Source organism: Pongo pygmaeus, chromosome X (assembly GCF_028885625.2).
Source record: "Pongo pygmaeus isolate AG05252 chromosome X, NHGRI_mPonPyg2-v2.0_pri, whole genome shotgun sequence".
Classification (NCBI taxonomy): domain Eukaryota; kingdom Metazoa; phylum Chordata; class Mammalia; order Primates; family Hominidae; genus Pongo; species Pongo pygmaeus.
Window position 1 is genome coordinate 152,015,454 of NC_072396.2, and position 20,189 is coordinate 152,035,642.

Sequence of the window (20,189 nt, forward strand, 5' to 3'; positions counted from 1 at the left end):
AATAGTAGAATCAGAACCTAGCAAAATGTTCTTTTCCATAAAATGAGTAAGAAAAGTTCCAAAAAAATAATGTCAGAATAAACATTTCCCAAACTCTGGAAACTAATAAAAACCTTCCAGCAATCCAGGGAGCATTTATTAAAGAAATATTTCCGAAACTCTGTAAGACTACTCCTTCATAAAAACAATACAGACACTGGCCAAAAAAATTGACAAAAAAGCGGACAAATTCAATTGTGAATAACTCTGGAAATTAACCAAAGGCTTGCAAAAATCTGAGGAACATTCTTCAAAAAACATAGTATAATATTGGTAAGATAAGCAATCTTTAGCATTTATACTTGCTCTATTCCCACAGCACTTATCTCAACTGTAGGGTAGCCTTGAAAAGATCTCTATGAGAACTAACAGTCTTTGTGGGAACCAGCAGTCTTGAGGCCGCAAGAAGGAACTGAATGCACTTGGAGCTGTAAGAACGCCCTGTTCTCAGATAATTTTTACTATTTGACATGTCTGTCAGCTCCCTGAATAACTCGATTTTCAGGATATATTCTTATTTGGCCTGTTTTAGAGCTCACTCAGTGCAAATACTAGTAACCTTAAGGTGTTAAAAAAATCTATATTAATTGTTTGGCATTGCAAGGGGCTGGGATGTCTATTCAAGTTAGAGCTAACAAAAGACTGACAAAAACAAATAAAAGTAAAAATTGCACAATGAGGTTCCATATGGGGTCACTGAAAAGCTCTCGTATCTTACTGGGAATTTCAAAAGCCATGTACATGTGCAGAGCCATGTAAATCCCCAGATAAGACATGAGAAAGGCTTAGTCTTTTACCTGTGGCTGACACTGAGGGTTTGCATAGGGAGAACTGTAAACACCAGATAGCACTGAACACACGCTCCAGTACCCATAGTGACCCCTAAGGAAGGGGCAGTGAGAATTATTGGTTCATGCCATTTCAAATTTTTGCCCAATCATTAGCTCATGCCTGTAATCCCAGCACTTTTGGAGGATGAGGTGGGCGGATTGCTTGAGCTCAGGAGTTCGAGATCAGGCTGGGCAGCATGGCAAAGCCCCATCTCTACGAGAAAAAAAAATAAAAAATTAGCCAGGCATGGTGGCTTGTACCTGTAGTCCCAGGTACTTGGGAGGCTGAGGTGAGAGGATCGCTTCAGCCCAGGAGGCGGAGGTGGCAGTGATCCAAGATCACACCACTGTACTGTAGCCTGGGCAACAGAGGGAGACCCTGTCTCAAAATAAATAAATAAATGAATAAATTTTCTGCACAATCATTAGCTGACCACTAACAATTCAAGCAGAGACTTCAGTGCCTGAATATGACAAAGCATACTGATTTTATAAAATTATCAAGGGCAGTCACTAAACAAACAGCAACAACAAAAACAACAAATAACAAAAACAAAAGAGGGAAAATATGATTTCATTTTCACATATTATAATATTTAAATGTCTGTGTTTTAACCAAAAATTATGAGACTCACAAAGAAAAAGAAAATACAGGCAGCCCGGCGCAGTGGCTAACGCCTGTAATCCCAGCACTTTGGGAGGCTGAGGTGGGCGGATCACGAGGTCAGGAGATCGAGACCACGGTGAAACCCCGTCTCTACTAAAAATACAAAAAAAAAAAAAAAAATGAGCCAGGCACGGTGGCGGGCGCCTGTAGCCCCAGCTACTCAGGAGGCTGAGGCCGGAGAATGGCGCAAACCCGGGAGGCGGAGCTTGCAGTGAACCGAGATCGCGCCACTGCACTCCAGCCTGGGGCGACAGAGCAAGACTCCGTCTCAAAAAAAAAAAAAAAAAGAAAAGAAAAAGAAAAAAAGAAAACACAGCCCATATATATGAAAACAAAATCAGTGAATAGAAACTTTCCCAGAGAAAGCCAAGACATTAAACCTACTAGACAGACTTAAAATCACCTATTATATAATATAATTAAATAAAACCAGGAATAAATAATTGAAGTATACAATCAATGTGTCACCAAAGGGAGACTATAAAAAGATACAAATTATTTTTACAAATATAGAAATTACGGGCTTGATAACTACAATAGCTAAAATAAAAATATAGTAGATGGGCACAACAGTAAATTTGAACTGGCAAAATAATAAATCAGTGACCTTGAAGATGGATCAATTGCAATTAGCCAGTCTGAGAAACAGAAAAAAATCTGGTGAAAGCATAACATAGTCTCAAAGCTTTCTGAGACACCATCAATGATACACATATATGTGTACTGGGAGTGTCAGAAGAGGAGATGAGAAAGAGAGAAAATTAATAAATAATATAGGAAGCATCTGCACATTAAAGAAGCTAAAATATGTCTAAGTAGAATAAATTCAAAGAAATCCACAACTAGGCACATCCCAGTCAAACTGATATAAACCAATAACAGGCCAGGCGCAGTGGCTCACACCTGAAATCCCAGCACTTTGGGAGGCCAGAGTGGGTGGATCACTTGAGGCCAGGAGTTTGAGACCAGCCTGGCCAACATGGTGAAAACCTGTCTCTACTAAAAAAATACAAAAATTTGCTGGGCATGGTGGCATGTGCCCATAATCCCAGCTACTCAGGAGGCTAAGGCACAAGAATCTCTTGATCCTGGCCAGGCACAGTCGCTCGTGCCTGTAATCCGAGCACTTTGAGAGGCCGAGGCGGGCGAATCACCTGAGATCAGGAGTTTGAGATCAGCCTGGCCAACATGGTAAAACCCCATCTCTACTAAAAATACAAACATTAGCCGGGCATGGTGGCAAACGCCTGTAATCCCAGCTACTGGGGAGGCTGAGGCAAGGGAATAGCTTGAACTCAGGAGGCGGAGGTTGCAGTGAGCCAAGGTTACGCCATTGCACTCCAGCCTGGGGGACAAGAGCGAGACTTCATTTGAAAAAAAAAAAGTATCTCTTGAACCTGGGAGGCGGAGGTTGCAGTAAGCCAAGATTGAGCCATGATCAGTATGGAACGCAGTTTTGCGGTTCTTCAAAATGTTGTATATAGAAGTATTAGGCTGGTGGAAAAGTGATTGCAGTTTTTGCCATTGCTTATAATGGCAAAAAGGCTTAAAGGTTGTATACCTCTGTGTTAACATATTAACAACCACTTTTGCCATTACTTTTAATGGCAAAAACTACAATTACTTTTGCCAAAATCTTGTGCTACATGGCCCAGCAATTCTACTCCGAGGCATATAACCAAGATATTTGAAAATGTGTCTAACAAAAAGTTTTATCTGAATGTTCATAAAAGTACTAACGATATTAGCCAAAAAGTGGAAAGAATTCAAATTTCCATCAACCAATGAATGTATTAGTGAGATGTGGTATATTCATACAATGGAATATTATGCAGCCATCAAAAGGAATGAAGTACAGATTCATATCACAACATGAATGAACCCCATGCCAAGTGAAAAAAGCTAGTCACAAAAAAGAAATGTTTTTTTATTTTATTTATATGATATATTCAAGATAGATAAATACATATAGACAGAAAGTAGATTAGTAAATAATGGAGGCTGGAGGAGGTTAGAATGGGGAGTGATTAATAATGGGTATGAAGTTTCTTTTGGGGGGGTTTCTTTTTGACGTGATGAAAATGTTCTGAAATTAGTGGTGATGTTTGCATACCTTTGTGAACATATTAACAATCAACTTTAAGCTAGTTACTTCTTTGTCATGTAAATTACATCTCAATAAGGCTGTTATTTTTAAAAGCAATAAACGGAAGTGGACAATAGATTTGAACACTTTACCAAAGAAGGTCTAGAGGTGACAAATAAGCATGTGAACCACTTCTCAGAATAGTTTATTTTTAGGAAAAAGCAAATTAAAATCACAGTGAGATATCCCTACACACCTATGGAAATTAATAAATTGAAAAGACTGCCAGTGTCAAGTTTTGGTGAGAATGCATAGCAAGCAGAATGCAGGAATGCAAACATGGCACAGCATTTTTGGAAAATGGTTTGGTATATTTTTATAAAGCTAAAAATACATTCACCACATGATCTCCCAATTATAATTGTAGGTATTTACTCAATTGAAATTAAAACATATGTTCACATAAAGTCATGTATGTGCATGTTATTACAGTTATTTGTAATCACCACAAACTGTAAAAAATGTTTATCAAGTGGTGAATGGAAAAACACATTGTGATTTATCTTTATAATGGAATATTACTAAAGAAGGTAGATGCCAGACACTATTATTCCATTTATATGACATTCTGGATAATGAATATTAATAGGGATGGAAATTAGATTTGTGTCTGGACATGGAAGGAGGGAATTCGCTGTAAAGGAAAAATGGAAAGTTTTTGGTGTAACGGAAATGTCCTGTATTTTGATTTTGGTGATGCTTAAATGACTGTATTAATTTTGAAGATTTATTGAACCACATACTTCAAAAAGGTGAATTTTACTGGATGCAAATTTTACCTTCATAAACCTGATCACAAGTGAAAAATAATAATTCACAGTATAAATAAAAATGTTTATATTGAGGTTTACAAAACATATTGAAGTAAACCAGATGAAAAGAGTCACACAAAGAAACAGAATCAGAACATAGGAGGATAGAATTGTAAGGGTCTTACATTATATGTGAAACGGTATAATATTATTTAAGGTAGTCTGTAAAGATGCATATTTTAAAATCTTATAGCAACCACTAAAAAGTTACAAAACAGAGAAAGCACGCAGTTTCCAAAATTTTCCACTACATCACACAATGACAGAATATAAGCAATAGCTATGAAGTTCTAGGGAATGAAAAAGTGATTCAAGAATTTTATACTCAAATTGTAATCTAAATATAAAATCTATTGAACAAAGTCTCATAAAACACAGTTTTAATATTAATATTATCCTTTAACTCCTTTGTCCTATTCTTTTTTTCACCCTTATAGCAATATTACAACCTTTTATTAATTCAACCGTCAAAACTTTTTGTGCCAAGGCTGAAGGAAATCACACAACCTCACAAATTGTTCCTGCTACAAATACATGTTCTCTATCAAAAACTTGATCTTTGGTGATCTCTACTGGTGTTTCCTATGTTACCTCAACTAAGCTCTTGATCTTTTTCAATTCTCCTGAAGATTAGAACTTTAACATTTCTTTACACCTCCCATCCCACCTGAAAAAACAGAAGTCATCCAGTGAAGCACTTTCAACTTTTGCCCCTCCACATGCTAACTGACTGCACCCAAACTGTCAGTTTTCTTGCCCAAGATTCACTCCCATGCTTACTCTCTGTACCCCATTCAATGTAACTTCCTTCCAAAACACCCTGCAAAATCATCCCTTCCCTCTTTACCTTCATCTTCTCATACACATTGAAACGTACTTCAGTCTTTGATGAATTAAAAATAAAAATTAAGATAAACTTCCCTTACTGCCTTGCTGTGTCTAGCTAGTATCCTCTCTCTCTTCTCTTTTGTTGACAACTTTTCAAAATCTGTTTACAATGGCTGCTGCTGCTTCTTGACTTTTCCTTCATTCCTAAACCCACTCAGTATGGTTTCCGCCCAATCACTCCACTAAAACAGCTCTTGCTAAATTTACCGGTTGCCTCCATGTTAAAGTCAATGGAAACTGTAGAAATGTAATAGGGTCTCGACCTCTCGGCTGCATTTTCATTTGTCATTTTACACATTTCCAATTATTATTTTAGTAAATATGTTTTTTTCTTAAGAATGATGTAACATTTTTTTCAGTACTGGATTTAAACGTAAGAATTTTATGAATATAATATACTCATAAAAATTCAATCCCTTCATAATACATTTGACCAAATAATACTGCTCACAGTTCTTTCAGGTAATGTGGATTATGGTTTTGAAAACTGAAAGTTAAAAGGACTGATATTTGAAATCCTGCACCATAGCAACTTTCTGGATTTAATCCCATTGTACTGTAATTGGATGTATTTTGTATTTATTTTATTCAAAGAATGAATAAAAAAAGAGGATTAAATGTGTTCACATTCCTCTAAAAGGGCACAATGTCTCTTTTTGACCCACTTTTAGGGTGGAAATAACCTGAATTTTCACTAACATCAAGTATTATTTTACTAAAATTGAAACTGTTCTGTATAAATTGCATTACTGTCCATGTTATTTACCAAATTAAAATATTTAAGAACAAGCAATCTTCATTATAAAATGAGATAATGCATATGATAATGATTTAAAAATACTCAAGTTTTACTTAGTAAGTTATCATTATAATGACGATGATTTTCTGTAAAATCAAAACATTTTGTGCTAAGTTGACATGAAGAAGTCCTATTATGTTGCCCCTCTGGAGTAGTTCAGCTCACCTGGCTTGTCCATGGTTGGTAGAGAGATAATAAATCCAAGTGTTTTCTAGACTCATCCAATTCAGTTTTCCCTCCTCGAGTAGTATTAGCAGTTTATTGTTCTTGTTATTTGTTTTATATTGTTGTATTCACTAAGACATCAAAGATTAATTGAAAATAACTGAATCCACACCCAATCACGAGAATAAAGGTGATCAGGATGAAGGTATAATTTCTGTTTTTCAACACCAAGCTCTCCATTCCTCAGTGTGGACAAAATCCTTAGCCAGAACAGGCATAGGAAAATGTTTCCTTGCTCGTCTTGGTTTAATTCCTCTGCATTTTATCATATTTAAGTTTATTGTCTTTTGATATGTCACTCTCACTGAGTAACCCAAAAAAACAAATTTTCATTTTCCTATCACATGAAATTTGACTAGTTTAACTCCTAGAGGAAAATTTATTTCAAAATTATAGACAATTCCTCACTATCATCCCAATGAACAAATGAATTATTTTCCAATTCTGTAAAATATTTGCAGAAGCTTACCTCTAATTGTCCAGAGATGCCTTACTATATATCACCTTCTCTTTTGTACTGCTGCAGTGGAAGAGATTCCACAGACCTCTGTTCCTTTATCAGCAAAGATAACATTTAACATTTTCCAACTGTAATGATAAATTGAATAATCAGTCTCTATCCTGAAATAACTTACACTGTGATTACTCCCTATGACATTTAACCCGCCCCTCACCAAATAGTAGTAACTCTCTCAAACCGTTCTATGTATAGCACCAATCATTTTCATTTTTTGTTTTGTAATTTTATCCTTTTATGGTGAACTATATATGTACATTACACTGAGAACTCAACCATATGTCCACAGACTACCTTTTCCAATACTGTGCACCAACAAAATTGAAGGGCTTACTGTCCATTCTATCCCCTGTCCATTTTCCTGACTCTTTGCTTGTGACTACCTGTGCCATTCACCTCTACTCCTGTTCTGAATAATATAACGGAGCTGGACAGATTTAGGTTTGAGACCCAGCTTTATTACTTACATAGATGTGTAAACTTGCACAAGTGGCCTTTCTCCCATAAACTCTATTACTCTCTCTTTCTTTCCTTTTCGTTCATCTTTTTCTCTTTTTCTTTCCTTTTCGTTCTTTCCTTTTTCTTTCTTTCCTTTTCGTTCATCTCTTTCTCTTTTTCTCCTTCCTTCCCTTTCCTTCCTCCCTCCCTCATTTCCTTCCCCCTTTTTTTCTTTTTCTTTTTCTCTCCTTCTCTCATTCACTTTATTTCCTTTCTTTTCTTCCTTCCTTCCTTCCTCCTTCCCTCCCTTCTTCCTTTCCTCCCTCCCTCCCTTTCTCTTTCTTTCTCTCTCTCTTTCTTTCCTTCTTTCCTTTTCTCTTCTGTTTGAGACATGGTCTCACTCTGTTGCTCAGGCTGGAGTGCAGAAGCATGTGCAATCATGGCTCATTGCAGCCTTGACCTCCTGAGCTAAGGCAATTCTCTTGCCTCAATCCCCCAAGTAGATGGGACTACAGATTCAAGCTGCTATGCCTGGTTAATTGTTTTAAATTTTCTTTTATTTTTTGTAGAGACAAAGTCTGTCTGTCAACCTGTTGCTCAGGTTGGCCTTGAACTCCTGACCTCATGCAGTCTTCTTGCCTTGGCTTCTCAGACTGCTGGGATTATAGGCATAAGACACCACGCCTGGCTTTGATATCTTCACATGTAAAATGAAAATTATTATTGGCACCCCTCTCTAGCATTGGTGTGAAGACTGAGCAAGACTATAAATTAATCATGTAGCACAATATCTCACATATAATAGATGTCTAATAAATAGTAATGGTTGGTGTCATAGGGTACCAGGATATAGCACTACTTCTTTTCACATGCAATTACTCAACCAATAATTGAAACAAACTAAGGAGTCAAAAGATGGGCAACAAAAAACCCTTATTACTGATAATAATAATATTGGAGAATGTGGCTGAAATGTTTGACAACAATGAGCTTTCTAATACTCTACTCTGGAATTAGGCAGACTTATTTAACTAGTCCCAGGTAGCACTGACAACTATAGGCTTCTTCCTATAAGAGGTATAATGAAAAACGTATGTCATGGAAGAAAATGGGACAAACCGCCTTCTCTATAATCATCCTGGCTCCGAAGAAGGGTAAGAAGAGAGGGAAAAATCTATACACACCCTGTTCTCATTCCAAACCCCATTAATAAGTCACCCACCTTCCTTAAGGAAGAGTGAATAAATGGATGAGAATATGTCCCTTTTCCTTCAAGTTCAAGGTTATATGTTATCTCTTCAGGAAATATGTTTTGACTCTACTATTGTAAAATAATTTTTAGCCTCTCTAAGCCTTCATTGGTAATTATATGTGCCTATGTTAAGACACAGACCACATTATTCAACAAATAATCACTAGTCTACATACCTCCATATTATTTTCACTACTGTTCATATATTTATGCAACATTGATTTATCATTCACAATGTACCTGGCAAAGTGCCAAGTGCTGGAGATGGTGAACACAACACAGTTCCTGTCCTCCTGGAGCTTAAAAGCTGGTGTGTGGTGGGGGATGGACAATAATTTCCTTGAGGATATAATCCATATCTGTTCTAATTTTTTAAACACACGACTCTAATATTTGCTCAGTAAAATTTCATGGAATGAATGATTAATAGTTCAACATAAAAGTCACTATTTGCCTCAGTCCTCAGAGATAAAAAGAAGCAAATTTCCCCAAAGTGTCATATTTTAAATTAATAAGTTGTTCAATTTATATTTGAAATGTTTGAAATATCAGTGATCCTGCAGAACATATTCACAAACAAAATATGAAATGCTAATAAACACAACTAAAATTAATATAATAACAATTATACACAAAGAGTTTGATGTAATAATTCCTAGTCAGAACCAGCTGGTATAGTCTTACAGATTAAAACACATTAGTATCCAAATAGACAGGTAAATCATTGAATAAACCACTGCCTCACATAACTGGCAGGTGGGTCTAATATCCTGAGCAGTCTCATAATTCACAACTTGCCACAGAAGTCTACAAGGTAATTATTAAAGTAAAAATCTTGCTCAATATTGCAAAAATTTAGAGTAGATCTCATGCAATATAAAAATACAATCCAAGCTCGTTTATTTTCACAACAAAACATAATCTTACCCTCAGACTTTAGTGTGCACATAATAAAACGTTATTTCTTCAGCTCCACCCGCATTATGAGTGCAGGAAACCAGAATTATGAGGTTACGGGGTTGTAGGTGGACAATAGGTAAAGAAAACTTCTGGAGGGAAGCGGCCAAGATAGCAGCTAGTGTCTGTGGCTCAAAAAGAGAGGAACAGAAGGCGCAATTAAATACAGCACCTTCAACTGAAACATCCAGGTACTCGCATTGGGACTAATCAAAAATCAACTTGACCCACAGAGAACAGAGAAAAGTAAGACAGGACGATGGTCCACCCAGGAATCACATGGAGCCTAGGAACTTCCCCCACCCAGGGAAGTGGTGAATGAATGTGCGACCCTGGGAACTCACGCTTCTCCCATGGATATTTGTAACCCTTGGGGCAGGAGAACCCTTATGACACAAGTTTACCTATGGAACTAACCTTCCCATGTACCCCTGAACTTAAAATAAATGTTAAAAAAGGAAAACTTGCGGTGAGGCTTCAAAATGTTTTTCCACCATAAATGTCTCATAAACATTCTTTTTTTGTTTGTTTTTGAGACACTCGGCACTTGGCACATTGCCAGCTACATTGTGCAGTGGTGTGATCTCAGTTCCCTGCAACTTCCACTTCCCAGGTTCAAGTGATTCTCATGCCTCAGCCTCCTGAGTAGCTGGGACTACAGGCATGCACCACCATACCCGGCTAATGTTTTGCATTCTTAGTACAGATGGGGTTTTACCATGTTGGTCAGGCTGGACTCGAACTCCTGACCTCAAGTGATCCACCTGCCTCAGCCTCCCGAAGTGCTGAGATTACAAGTGTGAGCCACCACGCCCGGCCACATGTCTCATATACATTCTATATTTAAAATACGGAAAATAGAACTCTTGATCTGCCTCCCTTTAGAACTGGAAATCTTCCAGTGTTTTCTATTTCAGCAAAGTTTACCAATAAGATACATGACTTTAGAAACAGGCATTCAACATTTGATTTTATTTCCTAAATATTATTTACATCTCTCTTTATCTGGAAATTGTGTCAAATGTGGACCTCATTCATGGGGTAATTCAGGGCTGGGAACTGATACTCCAAACTAAAAGAACCTTTTAGAGAAACCAGGAACAGGAGCCCCAACACAGTGGGGCCATAAAGGAGACATACAGGAGAGAGAGCCAGAATAATGGGAACCCTTATTGTGTGCATGAAATCACATAAGTGTCATGATTAACCCTAAATTATGTACATGTAATAGAAATCCAAAGCAATGAAGCAAAAGCAAAGAGAACTGAAATTATACCAGAACCACCCATAAAAGTCTCAGCCTAAATCCTGAAGCAAACATCAGAAATATAATACAGATTTTTACGACTCAGTAAAGGAAAAACAAGCAACTGAATAAAAACAGGCAAAAGATTTCAACAGATTCTTCACAAAAGAAGATGTACAAATGGCCAATAAACACATGAAAAGATGCTAAACATTATTAGTTTTCAGGGAAATACAAAGTAAACCACAGTAATATATCACTTCACAATGGCTACAATTGAAAAACCTGGCAATAGCAAGCTTTGCTGAAAGTGGAGAAACAGGAACTCTCACACGTTACTGATCAAAATCACTTTGCAAAAACTATTTAACAGTGTTTTATTTTTCAGACGTAGTCTTGCTCTGTTGCCCAGGCAGGAGTGCAGTGGCATGATCTCAGCTCACTGCCGCATCGGCCTCCTGTGTTCAAGTGATTCCCCAGCCTCAGCCTCCCAAGTAGCTGGGATTACAGGCACCCGCCACCATGCCCGGCTAATTTTTGTATTTTTAGTTGAGACGGGGTTTCACCATGTTAGTCAGGCTGGTCTTGAACTCCCGACTTCAAGTGATCTGCCTGCCTTGGCTCCCAAAACGCTGGGATTACAGGCATGAGCCACCATGCCCGGCCTGAGTGACAAAAAATTTAATACATTTTTATTTTTATTTTTAGAAAATTTGGAAAATAATACTTTAATTCCTCTGGAATTTCAATTGTTTCTCCTTCAGAAAATGTGGAGCTATGCATTTGGGAAGGGATTAAAGTTGCCATTAAATGGATTGATAAAAGAATAATGGATAAAGTACAAAAATGAAAAGGAGGGGAAAAAGAGAATAGCTTCAAGCTAGATTACTGAGAAATTCAAGCAGCCTTTTTTAGTGCTTGTCAAATCTTTTCTAAGGGAAATAAAGGCTTATTGAATAGAGTCAGAAGGCAGCTTAAATCCTTGCTCTGACACTATTTATGTGACCAGCTACAAAACATTACAGATTGCATGCATATATCAAAGAAACACATGTGCCCCATAAATGTGTACAACTATTGTGTCATAAAAAATAATATAATGAGTACAGCACACCAACATGACACATGTATACATACGTAACAAACCTGCTCATTGTGCACATGTACCCTAAAACTTAAATAATAAAAAAAAGAAAATACAAAATTAGCTGGGCATGGTGGTGCATGCCTGTAATCCCAGTTACTCAGGAGGCTGAGGCAGGAGAATCGCTTGAACCCAGAAGGCAGAGGTTGCAGTGAGCCGAGATCACATCACTGCACTCCAGCCTGGGCGACAGAGCGAGACTCCGTCTCAAAAAAAAAAAATATATATATATATATATATGTACACACACATATATACACACATATACATATACATGTGTGTATATATATACACACATATACATGTATATGTGTGTATATATATAGAAAAAATAAAATGAAAATAAAAATAATCAAATAAATAAAAATTGGCCAGGAATGGTGGCTCACGCCTGTAATCCCAGCACTTTGGGAGGCCAAGGCAGGCGGATCACCTGAGGTCAGGAGTTGGAGACCAGCCTGGCCAACATGGTGAAACCCCATCTCTACTAAAAATATAAAAAGTAGCCAGGAATGGTGGTGGCTGCCTGTAATCCCAACTACTCGGGAGGCTGAGGCAGGAGAATTGCTTGGATCCAGGAGACAGAGGTTGCAATGAGCCGACAGGGTGCCACTGCACTCCAGCCTGGGTGACAGAGTGAGAGACTCTGTCTCAAAAAATAATAATAATAAATAAATAAATAAATAAAAATAAATAAGGATAAAAATTAAAACTTTTAAACTATCTGCATATTACTTTATCTCTAAAAGGGGGTTACTGTATGTCTGACCTATCTCCCAAAGTTATTATGAGAACCAAAAAGGATATCAAATATAAACTTGTTACTAACTGTAAATTGTAGCAAATTGTCAATCCAATGACTCAAGAGAAGGGCATTTTGGCTGGGTGCAGTGGCTCATGCCTGTAATCCCAGCACGTTGGGAGGCCAAGGTGGATGGATCACCTGAGGTCAGGACTTTGAGACCAGCCTGGTCAACATGGTGAAACTCCATCTCTACTAAATATACAAAAAAGTAGCTGGGTCTGGTGGTGTGTGCCTGTAATCCCAGCTGCTTGGGAGGCTGAGGCAGGAGAATTGCTTGAGCCCGGGAGGTGGAGGTTGCAGTGAGCTGAGATCATGCCATTGCACTCCAGCCTGGGCAACAAGAGTGAAACTCCATCTCAAAAAAAAAAAAAAAAAAGGGGGGCCTCTTAATTACAGAACTAACATTAGATGTTCTAAATATCTGGCTCAGGGGCAAGAACATCACTACATATACTATTATTCTGAGTACATTTTATAAATGAGGTGTTAGTAAACTCTAAAATGCCTCTACCACCTCTACCCTTGTGCTGAGAGCCTGCTCCCACTTCCTGTCTTTTCTACTGGTGCAATTGCGAGCATATGAACATCACAAACCACTCTGGGAAAAGAAGAAAGAGCAAAGTTCTGCATTCCTTATTCAGTGCAGAAATAGGTTCAATTTTTTTGTGGTTGTTATTCATAGAAGTGTAATAGGATGCAGTGTAGATTAGTTTTCTATTGCTATAACAAATGGATGAAGCTGGAAACCATCATTCTCAGCAAACTATCGCAAGGACAAAAAACCAAACACCGCATGTTCTCACTCATAGGTGGGAATTGAACAATGAGAACACATGGACACAGGAAGGGGAACATCACACACTGGGGACTGTTGTGGGGTGGGAGGAGGGGGGAGGGATAGCATTAGGAGAGATACCTAATGTTAAATGACGAGTTAATGGATGCAGCACACCAACATGACACATGTATACATATGTAACAAACCTGCACGTTGTGCACATGTACCCTAAAACTTAAAGTATAATAATAAAAAAAAGAAACAACATCCAGCTATTACATTCACAATTCTGTAGGACAGAAGTTTGACAGGAATCTCGCTGTGCTAAAATCAAAATGTCAGCCAGACATGGTGGCTCACACCTGCAATCCCAGCGCTTTGGGAGGCCAAGGTGAGCAGATCACTTGAGGTCAGGAGTTTGAGACCAGCCTGGCCAACATGGTGAAACCCCGTCTCTACTAAAATACAAAAAATTAGCTGAGTGTGGTGGCATGCACCTGTAATCCCAGCTACTCGGGAGGCTGAGGCATGAGAATCAACTGAACTGAGAAGGCAGAGGTTGCAGTAAGCCAGGATGGCACCACTGCACTCCAGCCTGGGGGACAGAGTGAGACTCTGTCTTAAAAAAAAAAAAAAAAAATTAAGATGTCAACAGAACCCTGTTCATTACTTGAGGCTATGGGGAAAATTCTGCTTCCAAATTCCTTGAGGCTGTTGGCAGAATTTAGTTATTTGTGCTTATAGAACTGAATCCCCAATTCAGTGCTGTTTCCTGGGCTGGGAGTGGCTTTCAGCTTCAAAAGGTCAATCATACATCTTGGCTGTGGCCCCCTTCCAGTATCTTTAAAGTGGATTAAGTCCTTCTCATGCTTAGAATCTCTGTGACTTCGCTAGCCTCATCTCTTCTGCCACCAGTGGGAGAAAGTTCGTAGACCCAATAGGATTATCTAACCTTTCTCTTTTAATGTTTGTAAACTTAATTACATCTATGAAGTCCCTTTTGCTACATAGATTAACATATTTATAGGTTCTAGGTATTACGGTGTAGACATCTTTGGGAAGCCATTATTCTGGCTACCACATAGTCTCTGTATCATATGTTTATGAATTTTTCCAACAAATGAGACATTATTTAAAGTAAGATTATCTATATATTTGAATGGATATGTCAATATGGTATGGATGACTGTGACAACAAACAGTTCAATTCTTTCATTTATTAAGACCACAAATGGCCTTTATGTCTGTGTGGAGGAAGAGGGGGAGTTTGAGAAAAGAATTAAGGGGTGAGCCAGAGCACAATGAATTATCAGTCCTCTATAGAACACAGTGTGGAGGTTCCTCAAAAAATTAAAATAGAATTATCATATTATATTAGTCCATTTTCATGCTGCTGATAAAGACATACCTGAGACTGGGCAATTTATAAAAGAAAGAGATTTAATGGACTTACAGTTCCACCGTGGCTGGGACGCCTTCACTATCATGGTAGAAGGTGAAAGGTGAAAGGCATGGCTCACATGGTGGTAGACAAGAGAAGAGAGCTTGTGCAGGGAGACTCCCATTTTCAAAACCATCAGATCTTGTGAGACTTATTTACTATCATGAGAACAGCAGGGGAAACACCTGCCCCCATGATTCAATTAGCTCCCACTGGGTCCCTCCCACAACACGTGGGAATTCAAGATGAGATTTGGGTGAGGACACAGCCAAACCATATCACATATGACACAGCAATTTCATTTATGAGTATATACCCAAAATATTTGAGATATCTGCTCTCTTGTATTCTTTGCAGCATTATTCAAAAGAGCCAAAATATGTAAACAGAATACATGAATAAAGAAAATGGGATATATATATATATAATGTGATGTGAAATAAGCCAGTCACAGAAAGGCAAACACTACTTTTTCTGTATCCTTAAATCAAGATATTTTCATGTAAGCAAATACCAGTTACATTCTGTATGTCCAATTTCCATTGTGTCACTTTAAAAAGTGATGAATAATTAATGTATAATTATTATTATATTTTATTTATGGCTACAAAATCAAACTTTAAAAATACTTAATCTTATATATCTCTTTTCTTTCACTGTTAGTGCTTAAACTTATTCATGAACTTGTTTTTATTGCTCCTAGCAAAACTCAGATCCTACCGTTTACTGATCCCACAGTTTTATTCTATTGATCATTCAATTTAATGTATTGCTCTGGTATCTTTTTTCAAATCTTACTTCCTGCTATCCTTAAATTTGTTTTTTCCTAGCTTCCTGAATTGGATGTTTATTTTCAAGTCTTCTTGTATTAAAATAAGAATATTGAAAGCTATTGATTTTTCTCTAACTACAGAATATATCAAATGGTTTATGTTTTAAACTGCAGTGTAATTAATTCTTGTGGTATCTTATGAAGTCAAAGAATAAAGTTTGGGTTACTCCTTTATTCCAGGAATTACGTAAAAAGCATTTCAAAATTTCCAAATGATACTGTTTAATTTTTGCCAATTTCTTATTAGAAAATATGTTGCTACTTTCATTTTCTGTATAGTTTCTGTACACTGTGTTTATTTGCGGGCTTATTCCTTTTTATCATTTTGCTGCTATGGGAAAGAGCATTTTTTGATCCGTTGTATTTTCTAAATACTTACCATTTATAGGTAGGAAAACCATAGATTTTTATATATTAACTTTGTAATCAATCAACATACAAAATTCTCTTTCTCTGGCAGTTTTCCAGTTGGTTTCTATTTTGGATTTTTATATATACATGATATATATTTCTTTTTTCTTTTTTTTTTTTTTTTGAGATGGAGTTTTTGCTCTTGTTGCCCAGGCTGGAGTGCAATGGCACAATCTCAGCTCACTGCAACCTTCGCCACCCAGGTTCAAGTGATTCTTCTGCCTCAGCCTCCTGAGTAGCTGGGATTACAGGCATGCGCCACCATGCCTGGCTAATTTTGTATTTTTAGTAGAGACAGGGTTTCTCCACGTTGGTCAGGCTGCTCTCAAACTCCCGACCTCAGGTGATCCTCCCGCCTTGACCTCCCAAAGTGCTGGGATTACAGGCATGAGCCACCATACCCAGCCTACATGGTATATATTTCTATCATGTGTATATGATGATTATCTTCTACTCTCTCTTTTAATATGTCTATTTATTTTATTCTCTTATCTGCTATTTCAAAAACATGATAGCTGTCATTATTGTCTCATTTCTGATTTTAGTGAGAACATTTCCAGTATTTCACATTGCACAATTCAGCATATTAGGAAGTGTCCATCTATTTCTATGTCACCACCAATGAAAAAAATGTGAACTGACCTATTAGTATAAATTATATAAATATGTTAATGCTTTCTCAGAATTGAGTAATCCTAGTTGTGGTATATTAATCTTTTAACGACACTGGATTGTGCTACTAATACTTTATTTAGGATTTATACATTAATATCTTCTGGGATTTTCTTTTTGTTAGCGTTTTTTGGGGAGACTCTCAGCATTTTGACAATTACTAAAGAAACTGGCAGCTCTCCTTCCACTTTTAATGCTTTAGGACAGTTTAAATAGTATTAGAACTTTTAGACACTTACCTATTTGGAGTAATTCACCATGAAGTCAACCCCTCAATTAAGGGGACAAATTTAAGGGGTGGGAAATATTTCTTGAGATAGATTCTGTATCAGATTTTATGAGCACTTTCTCCAATATATTGGATCTAGGTGAAAGGAAAAGGATACATTTTAATTTATTATATTATAATTTTATTTTTCCAAATCTGAGGGCCTCTTTTCTTTTGGAAGTAGGAGAGGGGCAACAGTTGGAGTCAAATAAACATCAATGAGCTTTGTCACTGAACTGAATTTAAAGTTCCCTCATTTAACAAATATTTGCTGGGCACAGTGGCTCACACATGTAATCCCAGCACTTTGGGAGGCCGAGGTGGGTGGATCACCTGAGGTCAGGAGTTCGAGACCAGCCTGGCCAACATGGTGAAACCCCATCTCTACTAAAAATACAAAAAGTTAGCCAGACATGGTGGCGGGCACCTGTAATCCCAGCTACTTGGTAGGCTGAGGCAGGAGAATTGCTTGAATCCAGGAGGCGGAGGTTGCTGTGAGCCAAGATCGTGCCACTGCACTCCAGCCTGGGTAACAAGAGAGAAACTCCATCTCAAAAAAAACAAAACAAAACAAAAAAACAAATATTTATTCAGCACCTACCAGGTACTGTGTGTGTTAGAAACAGAATTATAAAATAGTTATTACCACTGCCCTCATGAAGCTTAGAGTCTAGTAGAGGAGATAGTCATTTAATACATATCTACACAAACAGATCATGATGAATTGCTAGACATGTTGTGAATGAATGAGACAGGGTGCTCTGACAGAGAATCATGGAATTGGGGAGCACACTTGAAATTAGGTAGTCAGGTTATTCCTTAGTGAATAAATGACATTGAGGTTGAGACTTACATGATGATTAAGAGTTTGGAAAACAAAAATGAAAGAAAGAGTGCTTCAGTCAGATAGAATAGCATGGGAAAGTCCTGAGCTGGGAAACAACTTGGTACACTTAAGAAACTGAAAGGAGTCAGAAAGGCTCATCACAATGAACAAGTACAAGTGGAAGAGTAGTGGCATATGATGCTGTGATATATGGCATATGATAGGCAAAAGTGAAACCTCACAGTTTTCCGGTCTGAACTAGGGTTCTTGATATTTTTATCTAACCCTCTTCACTGACTCTTGATAGTTAGTCAAAAGGTCAAAGAGTCCACTCCACAGAAGTGATGTCTAGGCTATGACCTCAAAGTGAATAAAATGTGTGATTTCTTCATTGCTTTGGAAGCTTTTAGTTAGTTGGGATGGTGTTTCCATTTTCTAACTGAGAATGACTGCCTATGATAAAAACCAATGAGGACAGCATCAACTGTTGTCTAGGTCAAGAAAATGTTAAAGGTAGTGTTGGAAACCCATTTTGAGTGTTCACACTAGGGCACTAACAGACTGGGATCTGGATCCCACAAACTATCCAACATTATCTAACCCTCTTCACTGGCTCTTGATAGTTAGTCAAAAGGTCAAAGAGTCCACTCCACAGAAGTGATGTCTAGGCTATGACCTCAAAGTGAATAAAATGTGTGATTTCTTCATTGCGTTGGAAGCTTTTAGTTAGTTGGGATGGTGTTTCCATTTTCTAACTGAGAATGGCTGCCTATGATAAAAACAAATGAGGACAGCATCAACTGTTGTCTAGGTCAAGAAAATGTTAAAGGTAGTGTTGGAAACCCATTTTGAGTGTTCACACTAGGGCACTAACAGACTGGGATCTGGATCCCACAAACTATCCAACATTCTTCTCTCCCATCCACGCCCTGTTGCTGTAATGTTGAGCCTGTTTCAGAGTTCTGCCCAGTATTGCCTTCACTAACTCTGCAGGCATAATCATCACTTGTCTTAAAACATGCCTCAACAAATGCAAAAAGAACTGAAATTATAATAAACAGTCTCTCAGACCACAGCACAATGAAATTAGAACTCAATATTAAGAAACTCTCTCAAAACCACACAACTACATGGAAATTGAACATCCTGCTCCTGAATGACTTCTGGGTGAATAATGAAATTAAGGCAGAAATCAAGAAGTTCTTTGAAACTAATGAGAACAAAGTGACAACATATCAGAATTTCTGGGATGCAGCTAAAACAGTGTTAAGAGGAAAATTTATACCACTAAATGCCCACATCAGAAAGCTAGAAAGATCTCAAATTGACATCTTAACATCACAACTAAAAGAACTAGAGAACTAAAAGCAAACAAACTGCAGAGCTATCAGAAGACAAGAAATAACCAAGCTCAGAGTGGAACTGAAGAATATAGAGACATGAAAAACCCTTCAAAAAAACAACAAATCTAGGAGCTGTTTTTTTTTGAAAAAAATCAATAAAATAGACAGACTACTAGCTAGACTAATAAAGAAGAAAAGAGAGAAGGTTAAAAAAAAACCACAATAAGAAATGAATAAGGGGGATACCACCACTGACCTCACAGAAATACAAGCAACTATCAGAGAATATTATAAACACCTCTATGCACATAAACAAGAAAATATAGAAAAAAATTGATAAATTCCTGGACACATACACCCTCCCAAGACCGAGCCAGAAAGAAGTTGAATTCCTGAATAAAACAATAACAAGTTCTGAAATTGAGGCAATAATAAATAGCCTACCAACCAAGAAAAGCCCAGGACCAGATGCATTTACAGCTGAATTCTACCAGAGGTACAAAGAGGAGCTGGTACCATTTCTTCTGAAACTATTCCAACAATTGAAAAGGAGAGACTCCTCGCTAACTCATATTATAAGGCCAGTATCATCCTGATACCAAAATCTGGCAGAGATGCAACAAAAAAAGAAAACTTGAGGTCAATATCCCTGATGAACATCGATGCAAAAATCCTCAATAAAAAACTGGCAAACCGAATTCAGTAGCACATCAAAAAACTTATCCACCATGATCAAGCCAGCTTCATCCTGGAGATGCAAGGCTGGTTCAACATATGCAAATCAATAAACATAAATCATCACCTAAACTGAACTAAAGACAAAAGCCACATGATTATCTCAAAAGATGCAGAA